At 38.0% G+C, this 12,604-nt stretch overlaps 1 protein-coding gene across 26 annotated transcripts in view; it reads left to right on the forward strand.

Annotated features, from left to right (window-relative positions):
- The window catches only part of pHCl-1 (pH-sensitive chloride channel 1), a 61,035-nt gene that overhangs the window by 20,918 nt on the left and 27,513 nt on the right, over positions 1-12,604 (forward strand). For 22 of the 26 annotated variants that reach the window (XM_020960099.2, XM_086833736.1, XM_020960100.2 and 19 more), the window contains exon 3: positions 5,534-5,599. The gene's annotated coding sequence lies outside the window, so the exon portion shown is untranslated. The remainder of the gene's footprint in view (positions 1-5,533; positions 5,600-12,604) is intronic. The other 4 variants (XM_086833727.1, XM_086833733.1, XM_086833728.1 and 1 more) reach the window with 1 other exon arrangement.

The raw sequence follows: 12,604 nt of genomic DNA on the forward strand, positions 1-12,604 counted from the left end.
TATTATTATAAATATTAAATTGCGATGTTACGCGCGCGCAGGGTTTCAAATTTGTCCTCTTTTAGGACAGAACTGTCCTTTTTTAAATTGCTTTGTCCGCAAAAAAAATTTGAAACGCAATTATGTGGCAACGCTTTCATATAAAATTTTGGTAATCAATAAGTTTTTTGAAAGCGATGCAGCCAAGTTTTTTTTATTGTGTAATCGACATCAAGCGTCGATAGGTCTATTGCACCCAAAAGGTTAAAGATGCTATATCGGGATGCAACGCATTCAAATAGGGTTCCTTAAATCCGAAAACTGACATGATTCGCGCTAATGTAAAAAAAAAATCACATAAAAAATAAACTAAAATTGTATAAGAAGTCGATCCGTTCTTTGTCCTTCTTTTAAAACGGATCTGTCTTTTTTGTGTTGAAGCGTTTGCAACACAGCAGCGAGCAGCAGATTACTGTTGGAACGAGAGGTTTAGGAGGAACAACAAACGAAAAGTGTAAATCAGAATTTAGAAACAAACGAAGAATTTAGAAACAAATAAAGAATTTAGAGACAAATAGAATTTAGGAACAAATAAAGGAAATGATTCGAAAAAACATCCTTTCACAAAAGCAACATATTTATTCGAAAATAATTTTATCTAAATGTTGAAGATATATTTAATATTTATGAAAAGGTTCTCAGAGAGTCATTGTAGATGATTTAAAAGAGATAGATGAAATATAAGTTGTGAACTTTTAAATGGTCGCCACTATCAAACCATTAAGCTCGTTGCCACATTATATCTCTTGCAAGCAATTAGCGGAAATTATCTCCCGCGCAGCCAAAGCACATCGCATGGCAAATGCAGAATAAATATTTTCGTAAATAGACAAACGGCAATACAATAGACGCAAATATTTGGCCCCGAAAATGAAATAAAAATAAGAAGAGAGGAGCATTAAAATTGTCGAAGCTGCGCTTGGAAAATCGATAGATGACCCCGCCACCACATCGATACCCGTGAGTCCGCAGATGTGGCCAAATAAAATGCTGGATAAACAAATTCAAAAAGCTACAAAGCCAATTTAGAGGGCCTCAGCCGCCGCCGGCTATTTGGACGGCATGATTGAGCCATGTCCGCTGGCCAAAGCCGCATAGCCGTATGCTCCTGCGAGGATTTCAATCATGCACGTATTTTGAAGCTTTTCCGCTTTCCAGCCACGAACGCCATAAATATCCATCAATATGTGAGTGAGTGAGCGCTCTCTGAACTATGAACTCTGCTCTGCCACCCGGGGCGAATTGACTGTGAGAACAAAAACAAAGGCGAAAAAAGGAAATCCCATTAATATATTTATGCGGAGATAGCCCACATGGGAGCCTGCAGATCGCCATCCCATCTGTGGCACAGCGAGTCTGAATGTTAATTGCACAAATGGCGGAATAGATTTTATCAAATTAAAGTGTGTGTAGTTATGATTCTAATTAAATCGAATTATCACTTTTTGTGTGGCTTCCATTCAAATTTAAATCAGAACCTATTCTCTGTGATTTTTCCATTTACTGTGCTTTTTGGGTGAGCTTTAATTGGCACCGAAATTATAATCAATATTTATACTCTGCTCTCTCTTACCATATCAGAGGAATAGGAAACATATTTTAGGTATTAGTTTATGTTAAAGTTTGTTTCCTTTCCTATAGGTTCTTTTCACGGAAAGATCAAGCTGCATTCTCAAAATTTAAGTTTTTAAGTCGTACCTTTTCCACTGATGCTACATTATCATAAATTCTAAAAATCACTGGCTTGCAATAAGTTTTATTTATGAGAGGCAACCTCAAAGAAAATCCCAACAAAATGTTGTAATACCTTTCGACCCCAAACACCTTGACTAAGTCTGCTCTAGTTTCGCCCCTTCTCTCCCATTCACTTTGTCTATCTCAGTCTGGCTCAAAAACTTAACCCTATTCCCCGGGCCCAGTTCAAATAACCAGCGGCTCTGTGCCCCGACCCGACAACGAAAACAGCAAAATTATATATAAACATACATACATATACATAAAAGAGAAACAAACACAGAAAATGATGGTAAAAATACACAGAAATTTAAAGGAGATGGAGGGTAACAAGTGTTAACAAGCTGCGTATAAATTATTAATTAAGTCGCTCCACTCACCCCGTCTGTGCAATTTGCTTTATTAAATGAAGTGCAACTGAAACTATACTGCCTTTGTGCGACCCACTGCACTGGGTATAAATTTATATTCCCTGGCATTTGACATAAATTTCATTTATATCCTTGTGAATTGGTCTCTTGCAGAGGCCTAATTATTTAATCAATATATGCCCATAAATATTGCAAAGAGCTCTCAGGCATCGGAAAAAGATATATGAATATATATATATATATATACATATATACTGTGCTGTGTTTGTGTGGCCCCAATTGGTTCAATTAGTGAAAGTAAAACAAAAGTTTAAGTTCCCACGATGCTAAACTGCAAGGACTACGATATTTCAGGCCGGGAGCCCCTCAATTACATTGGGGCAGGCGTCAAACATTATAATTAAAGGTAAACGGCTAAGCAAGACAGGCGGATCCTGAAAGCTTTTGCACCTGGCAGCGATTTTAGGCTGTGTTTATGGAACTCCATTAAGGATGTTGGACTTTAAACTATTTTCTAATAGAAGTAGGTCGGCTCTTATGGTATTCACCTTAATCGATAAATATGACGCTATAATCGATATCGATAAAATTGGTTTTTGTTTTAACAACATTAAGTTTTTTGATGTATCAATATATTACTTGAGATATTTTTGGTTCTATGAATTTAAAAAAATGAAATAACATATGATATATTAAGATTTCATTAAAAAGACTTAAGGTGAAGAATTTTGTTGAATTTTATTATTACTATTATTATTTACAACTTTTATAACTTCAACCTATATTTTCAAATCAATTAATTTTAATATTGAATTATTTTCAATATTAAATGTTGTAAATTATCATATAAACCACTCGCTTCTCTTTTGTCCCTCTAATTTCCAAGTTAATTTCTTTTGTAATACCAAGACCAATGTTTCTTATATGTATATGTATAAAACAATTCATTTAAATAAGTTGTTCTCGACTTTAGTACTCAACCACTAGGCATGGCAAACAAATGGGTTGGCATTTCATGTGAAATGCTATCGGGCCAGCCTAAATCTTAAGCCTCTGTCGGCGGCGAAGGCTCGTGGCAGGTTTGTAAATCGCTTTGATGGGGTAAGGCTTTTACTATCTGTATACAATTATAACAAAAGCGCGACCTTTACACACATGTCTCTCAGTCCCAGCCAATTTCTCCGAGTCCAACTCCTACTCCACTACCTGGAAAAACGTTTCGAAGCAGAAACTTGGGCACTAAAAATGCGTGCGTGCCTTGGTATTTTTTCTCTTTATCGATTTGCATATCTAAATTTAGTCAGGCGACATATAATGCCAGGCCACACACAGCGTATGGTCGCATGCATATATACTTGTATTTATTATATATACCCAGTGGAGGCCCAGGGAGCCCCGGCACACGCACTAATAAATATTGCATTGTGATACCGGGAATGGAGTCCATTCTGTCGAGGAGTCGTGGCCACCGTAATTAAAGTTGTGCCACCATCAGAGCCATTGCCTATGCTCCTGCCTTAGGGCTACAATTAGATTTTGGTGTTGAGCATACAGTAAAAACATTAAGAATTAACTTGTTTACATGAAACAGTAAAGTATAATTTCAGATTTTAAAAATATTGATATCAGAGTCATATATAATATTATATAACATGCTTACAAATTAAGGAGCTTAAAAATATATATATCTCAAAATATACGAATATACGATAAATATTTATTATTAGTCAGCAATAAGCTTTCACAAAATGTTGGAAATATATATATTCTAAATTTTTTACTTAGTAATTTTATTTCAAATTTACTGAGACATAAAGTATAAACTATTTACATGGCTTTACACATTAAGGTTCATTTATTTTTAAGATTTAAGATTTTTTTTTAACTTATAAACTTAAATGTTAATAATCTATTATATTAAAAAATTAAATACATATATGTACAAAATACCTGCTCAAATCTAGATAGATTTTTTCGAGTGCCTTCCGTGAAAATGCGGCCACAGATTGGCCGGCAAATGCCTTGGTCACCTTGAACCAGCGCCTCAGGGAGACAGTAGGATGAAGGACAACGCAGGACGAAGTCGCGACACGGGCAGGGAGAAGGGGCCATGATAAATGAGCTACGTTAACTCATGTGGCAAATGTGACATGTGCTCCGGCATTTTTATTCTTTGTGTACCTGGGCCCGTGTGTGTGTGTGCTGATTGCCGTGTGAGTCCGTGGAGAGACAAGCGCTAAAATTACCATATTACCCGACCCCGACCCAGAGCTCCACCTCGACTGTCTTGGCCCACTCGGACCATCCATTCAGGCGCACAGAGCCTGATATCCTGCTCCGGAGCTTTGAGACCAGAAGGCTAATAGCTCGGTTAGTTGGTCGTGGCATGTGAATTATGGTTAATTTTGGCTGCCACATTGCGGAAGTTATTAACTCGTTTGATTGAACTTGCCCCTAAGTGATTTAGTATGTGTCCGAGCTGATGGCTTAAGTGCATTAAATAAGTGGTCGAAAATTTCAATATGCTGAGAGGGCTATAAACAAGATATTGATATGGTTATGGCAGACGGAAATTGGGATTAAAGCAAGAAGTTTGGTAAACTCAAATGAGTTTCTTTATGTTTTTTCTAGTATTACTTTTTTTTGTGCTTTGATATTTATGATAACAGAATTAGGCGATGCTTGGCAATGTTATTTCTGATCAAAATTATAAGTAAGTGGGAAGTAAATATGTTTTAGGATCAAGATCTTACTACTCAGACATCTCTACAATACTGAGTTAAAGTCATTGATTTCCCAGCTTTATTTTCCCCTTTTCCTATTCCTCATTAGTTTTCCCTCCTCTTCTTTTGAGAAAGTAAGCAATAATGGCCAAAGGGACTGGCCCCGCCCCTCGGTCGCCTGTCAAATATTTGAACAAAGCCCAAGACGCACAGGCTTGTCTCCAGTGCACAGCGCTGAAAAGTATGCAGCAGACAAAAGCTCATTAAGAACTCAGACACAATCCCCATTCACAGAGCACCCTTCCGCCCAACCGCCCTTTCGTGTCCTGTCATATCCTGGCTGTCGTTGTTGTTGTCGTCGTCACCCAGCTTCCCTCTGCCCTCTTCCCGATCCGTGCTAAGTGATTTCCATCACTTGCTCCGCCGGCACATGCTGGGGAATTCCAAGTTGGCTCAGGCCTTAGCCCCATTTACTCCTGCCAGTGTGTCATATGTTCAATTTCATCTAAAAGCTGTTGTTTTGGGGCCTGGACAATGGGGAATTAATGCCCATTGAGAGCAAATAATCCGCAAGTGCGAAAATGTGCGGGCATTCGATGTTGATATTTATATTTGCGTAATAATTGGTTGCTTTAATTGGCTTATCTTAATTCTTTTCTCTTCCAGCAGGTCGGCCCATGCGGACACGGTGCGGTTGCGGATCCCATTGAACTGGCTGCGGAGTTAAATTTGGTGAGTGGAGCGAAAACACATTTCCTTTCAATCACAATATGACGGCATTTGCTGGCTCAGAGCCTTAACAGGAGCTCAAAAAGAATCTGCGTTAAATGCATTCGCTTGTAAGGAATCTCCTGCGAGCGAAAATAAAGCCAAATGCCAGCTATAAAAAATGCAAAGCGCTAACAAGCAGTCTTTGCATGGGCACTGGGAGAAATAAGGGAGAATTGTACTAAAAATTTGGAACAAGAGGACCATATTAATATACATATCGCAGACTAATACATGGTAAAATATTCAGGGTATACATTTTATAAATTTAAATTTAATTTGAATACCTTTACCCAGTTCCTTTGTATTTCCCTCAGTGCACCTGTGTACATGTGTATTTGTGAAGGTGCGGGCTAAGTCTTGGGAACTTTTGTGTGTTTAATTTCCGGCTGCTTTAGTCCAAGTTCAGTGGGGCATAGTCTCGAGGCTTGGACTCGTAAGCTTCCAAGGAGCTGCATGTCCTGTGGCGGCGTGTCCTTGCGGCTTATGACCCGCAGATTTGTGGTCTATGGCATAATATTTATATTGAAATTAAATCGCCTCAACCAGGGGTATTACTTAAGGCAAAGGTCAGTCAAGTGTGCGTCCACGACCTCTGAGGTAAGAGGGAGTGCCCTGAGCACCGAGTAATCTATTCAATTCATGTAATTGACGACCTTTGAGGCGGATTAGAAGGTTCAACTAAAGCGTAAACATGGGAAATCAATTGAAGGTTTAACGCATTTCCTGCAAAAGAAAGCAAGTGCAAATGAAGAGCTACATAAAAATGTATTTTAAACTGGAGAGTCTTTAAAATAATTTATTATCTAAACTTTTTGAAAGTAAATAATAGTTAACCTTTATTCCCCCATTTGTCCTTTGATAAAAACATATTTTCTCTCTAATCAGAATCATCTTGGGATTCCTTTTATCTTTTTCTATATAAATGTCCCCTAAATGCATTTTCAAAGTATCTATGTATATATGTACATATGTATATAGAAGATCTCCTCCATGTGTTTGTACTTTGGGGGAAGTTAGCTTTTATAAATTCCCCTTTTTTCGCTCCCCTTTTTTTATGGCTTACCTGAGCTTAGTTCTGGTTTATATATGCGAACATCTATGTATGTATATCTGCTCCCATATAAGCAGGACACATTGTTAGGACAAACGACCCTTGAGATATATAAATAAACTGCCTCAAGATTAGTTTAAATGGTTGGCGACGTGCCTTTGCCCTCGTTTTGCAGATGCAGCTGCAGCTGGTAACTGCATCCCGCCAGAAGGGGTGACACAGCCCCTAAAGCAACCTCCTTTGGTCCCACTCTACGGATACACTGGGGAAAATTTGGGGATTTATTGAATTTAGAGATAACAAGTTATTTGAACTAGAGAGATATAAACATTTCTAAACACGGAAATAGTTAAATTAAATTAATTTATTTAATTCATGAGCTTAGAATACATTAGAATTTTAGGATTTTTATTGATTATAATTTTGTTTTTCGCGGTGTATATTAGTCTGTGTGTGCGTGTATGAATTGCATATGTGTGTGTCTACATGTAAAGTGGCGCTTATTCTGGCACTAAGAGAGAGAAACCAACACAAAAAGCTCCTTGGCACTCGTCTCGGAAGGGAGGGGGGGAGGAGTCTGAATTAGAGGGGGGCAATGTGACCCCCCCTGGCATGCCGCAGGCACATGCCCCGCCCTCTCAACACGCCCATTATGCTCATTATGTGCTTTGGTACTTGGCCTGCCTTGTTTTTGTCTTTACTTTCCTCGCTGTTGTCGTTGTCGCGTCTTCTGCGTCTTCGCTTCGTGTTTGTTTCCCCGCCTGTCTGTCTGTCACTCTCTCTGTCTCTCTGTCTGTTTGTTTATTTGTTTGTTTGTTTATCTTGTTTATTTGCTTTTGTGCCAAATTATTTGTCGCTGCTTGTTCGCTCTTCCTATGTTGCCAGTCGTAGTTGTTATTTGAATGCTTATTGCTTTTTCCTGTAATTTTCTTAAGGGAATTTTCGGTTTTTGGTTGCGGAAAACCCCAGAGTTTTGATTTCCAAGCTTTTTGGTGGAGAGGAAAAACATGCAACAAAAACTGTATTTTGCAAATGGAAGATAAACTTTATTATGCAGTCATTCTTAATTTTTATTGACACTTCTTTTAAATCAGAACAGTCATGATTTATTTATTCCAATTAAAATTTATTATTAAAAAATTTGTCAATTAAAAACTTTCAAGAAATCACTTGCCCTAAGATAGAGAGCATGTCCTTCGAATCCTCTGCAACTCAACTCTTAACCCTATAGCGCCATAAGCTGCTTGCCTTGGCCCAACAACTGAAACCAGCAAGCAAAAATAAAAAACGAGAGGGGAAAATCCCAGAGAGCAGCTTAAATGACAGACAGCTCCCCAGTTTTCCCAACAGCGGCCACTTCAAGAGGAATGTCCAAAAAATGTCAATTTATTATAGCGAAATCAGCGCAGGACACACGCAGCGAATACGCGTGACCAGTGGGCAGCTTAAAGCCACCCATCCTCCATCCCAGAGGAGCATCCTCCAGGCATCCATCCCGCCATTTCCCCTCCACCAAGTGTGTCATGTGTATAAATACTTTTTAATCTGAATTATTACGCTCTGTATGTTTTTTCCTTGCTTGATTATAATTTATTCACATAAATTTCCATGATGCATGGCATTTAAGTGGCACTGACAGGACCAAGAGCATTCCAACTCCCCCCTTTAGATATTTTAGGTTCGTCCTCGAGCCCCAAACAAAATCCAACTAAAGCCCCTTTAACAAAAGCCTTTCGGGTTCGATGGCGCACAAAAAAGTATATATAGATATATATATATATTAACTGAAAAGGACACAGCCTCGAAAAGTTCGATCTGAAAATGGGATCAAGGGGATTGCTCGTTTCCATTGCTTAATTACTTAAACAATCAATTGAAAGGGCAATTAGAGTTGGTCATATAGCTTTTGACAATCCTGTTGCTATATAAATAGAAAAGGATTATTATAATTTGAATAAACCTTGTTAAGTTTCTATAAAAGCTAACTGTATTACTCACATCAATATAAATATTCCTAGGACAAATTGAAGTCTAGTTCTTGCTCAGCAATCTAATTTTCCTGTCAAATTAAATATAATTGGGACTAAACTGTAATATATGTATTTTAATTATTGGATAATATGCAATGTTGTTCTTTTAGTATATGATTTCCTTAACCCTCTTAAAACGAAGAGTATCACCGAAGTGTCAAATGTCAATTGGGTTTAATTTTCAGTGTCATTATTCTGGTCGCAATTGTATGTGACACACTTCCGCTTCAATTTAAGGGACTCTGTGGTCACTGTATGTATAACCACAGCATGTATCTACCGCCATTTATTCACTTTAATTATAAATAAAAAATATCGAAGTACACCTCTTTTGGAAATGTGTGTGTGTGTGTTGCGTAACCGGGAAAGTAACCGCAAACTGGCGAAGCCAACTTGTAAACCCAGCAGCTGTTCGATTTCCGTCTGGGGAATACAAAAACACAAAAAGAAGTAAAAACATGTTGGCTTTACTGCGATGTGTGTGTTTTCTCATCGAGCGGACCCAAGCTTATTGTAAACAGAATGTGATACCAAGCACAGGAATTTCTGTGCCACCTCCTCCTGCTGCCACTACTACTACTGACTCCCAGGGCCATCCTCATCCCCAAGTCAGACCGCAATTCCTGCTCTATCTCCACACGAGAGCGTTGCACATTTGCACTTTGTCATTCTGTGTTAACTTTGCGCAAACGTTTGCACCGCAAACTGTCAAAATGTGCAATTAGCTGGGTTAAATGGCTCACCTCAGCGATGAATCATATTCATATGGCATATATAGTAGAGTCGATTTTGGTTACACCATTTCCCCAGCTACTAAAATGTGCACATTTTGAGGGGGCTCCATTAAATTATAACTTTTTAAAATGCAAATTCAATTTGATAGAAATATGGCAGATGGACTAAAGGATGATACATTTATAATTAATAAATTATTACCCACTTTAACTATCGGAAAAGCTTAATTTTCAGTCAGAATTTAGATTACTGTTTAATGCAATATTTATATTATATAAAATATACATATATATTATATATATGTGAGATACTCAGAATGGTTTCGAAAGGTATGTAATAAATTATTTCAGGCGTCAAATGTGTGTACATTTTGTATATTCCTTTATTTTCAAAATGAAACCATCTTCCAAATACTAATTTATGTAAAATATATATCTGTCTATCTCTGATTTCTGCAGCAGCTAAGCAGTTTTAAGCTCTCATTAAGAATACTTAGGAATTCAAATTGAAAATAACCAAATTGTGATCTGCAATCAAATAATCACAATGCCAGGAGGCGGAAACACCTCTTATTCAATTACACTTCTTGGCTGGCATTAATTAAACTTGTGCGTTCGATTATTGGAAAATTCCCGGACCAGGTATCCCAACAGGTCGTCGTAGTCGTCGGTGTCGTCGTCGTCGTGTGACAACTATGTCGTCGCGTGTTCCACTTTTCCGAGCAATAAGCTGACTTAAGCCTAAACGGCTTAGCGTCCCTCTGAGTGGTTTGCCATTTGCCGAGTGTTTGTGTCTCTGTGTCTGCACTCGCCTTTTAATTGAAATGCGAATGAACTGCAGCGGCACGACTCCATCGACTCCACATCCGGAGTCAGGACTCCATTCCACTCCAGATCACCTTGGATGCACTTACCTACCCCGTCGAGTTATTTAATTAGGCATGACGGCATGCAGATTGCTCTCACAGTGTCTGCATTACCAATTTCCAATTGCAGTTGGAGCGGGCCAAGAAACTGGGTCAAGTGGCCTTCTTCAATTACCACATTTGCCTGGCCATAAATTTGTTGGTCTATGCCATGACATTTTAATAACTCTTAATGCAACAGATTATGGTCCAGTATTATGGCCAGCGGGGAGTCTAAGCCCATTAATTATGGAATCCATTTTGCACAGATTTGATTGAGTTTCCCGGAAAGCTGATGTAATTTCAGGATGATCAGTTGTTAAAGGGGGTTATCTTTAATTGGAATATACTGCAGGCTGTAGTATTAAAATATTATAAAAGAAAATAAGGCTGCCAATATTATATTTAGCGTAAAATAAAAAAAATTGATAAGTAATAATCTACTCGGATGTAAATTTGCATACAACATTTAAAACATTATCCTTAAAAAAAGTATGATTTCCAAAGATAAGTATAAAACATGTACTGCATATAATGCATTCAATGTTATATATTTTTTTCCTTTTCAAGAACAATGAAGTAATTGACAATTTGTTGAGTTGTCCACATAAATAATTTGTTAAGCTGTTTTCAGCACAACAATGCCTCCATTTAGCCTTTCTTGTTGGCCCGCCCGCAATCTTTACTATGTATACGTGGATATATATATTTATATGTGTGTATATGCACGGTAAAAGCCAGAGACCATTTCAATGGGTTTAATCAACTTTATTTTTGCTGTTGTCTTTTCTGTCACTGGAAAGTTCGTGACTCCGAACAATGGCAAACACTGACGCCCAAAAAATCGATAGCAAGTTGTTTGTAATTTTTGTTTTGCAAATGCTGTTGCTGTTGTTGTGGGTAAAGTTTTTATTGTTATTTTGTTTACTGAGGTTACCCATTCGCCTGTGACCGAAACTTGGACGTTTAATGGAAAATTAAAATATATTTTTCCTAAAAGAGATTCGTTAAAAGTTGGCATTAAATTCAGACAGGCTTGAATTTATCCAACTTTTATAAAGGGAATAAAGAAGACTTGGTGGGAAATAATTATAATAATGATATTTAAAAAATATAACCTTTTGTAAATGCAGTAAACGTCTTATTACTTTTCAAGTATCACATAAAATAAGCGATTATTCTTTATTTTCCATAAACTTTCCGGGAAATCCTTGATTTAATTTGAGAATAATGACCCCTCTCCGAGTCCTGTCAAATGACCAAGAGCTGTGAAAGTTGTAATTACTCATCCTGGGGATGTAGTTCCTCCCACATCAAAATTTAATGGAATTTTCAATTAACTTGGCTCGGCTTGAAAAGTGTTGGACTCGCATCTAATTGGATTATAGCTTGATTTGGGTAAAATTGCTAATTGGGCCATTAAAGCTGATCCCACACAAAACGTGCTCGAAATGTGTGCGGCATTAAGTATCCGACATGTGGTCCCGACCGCAACAACAGCGGCCGCCCCCAAAAGTATGCAAATAATGTTGCCGCACAGTGTCAACTAATTTAGAGGCGAAGAAGAACTACCAGCAAATTATTAAATTGACTGAACAAGTCACTAACAGCAGCACAAAAAAAAATATTAATACGAAAAGAAAAAGGAATGCATAATATACCCAGATACGGAATTTGAAAAGTTGCTCCTCCATTCAGTGGAAATATGAAAAAGTTGAGAGCGAAAAATGAAATGCACAACGATGGACGAGGTACATATATATGTATATATATAAAAAATGGGAAATGTAGGAAAAACCAGTGGGGATTGGTTGTGTTTTGGGTTAGTTGCTGGCCCGGCCTGTCAGTTGGCGCCGTTTCCGGCCGCCAGACGACTAAGGATTAACTTTGCCCAAGCTGCAGCGCAGCGGTTTGTGCAAATTTATGCCCCGGAAGGCATAAAGGATATCAGCGGGAAGGACTCGGAGGAAGCCCTGGTTGAACTGATGTATGGTCGGCTATATCTGCTCCCCTTTCCCACACTTTTCACCCAATAATCAGACCGAAAAGTTGTCATTCTGTTAAAGTTTTTTGACATTTTCGTTGGCACAGAAAAAAGGAGTCATAGAAACTAACGCTTAAAATAGAATGAGGTCAATAATTGTCCTGGCACATGTGAGGGGAAGAGAGAACGGGAGTGAGGCGGCTAACGAAAACACGTATGGCTTAAAGACTACACACATATCGGTACCAATTTGTATATGAGA

This window comes from Drosophila serrata, unplaced genomic scaffold (genome assembly GCF_035046125.1).
Source record: "Drosophila serrata isolate PLE 108 unplaced genomic scaffold, ASM3504612v1 contig_272, whole genome shotgun sequence".
NCBI classification, from domain to species: Eukaryota; Metazoa; Arthropoda; class Insecta; order Diptera; family Drosophilidae; genus Drosophila; species Drosophila serrata.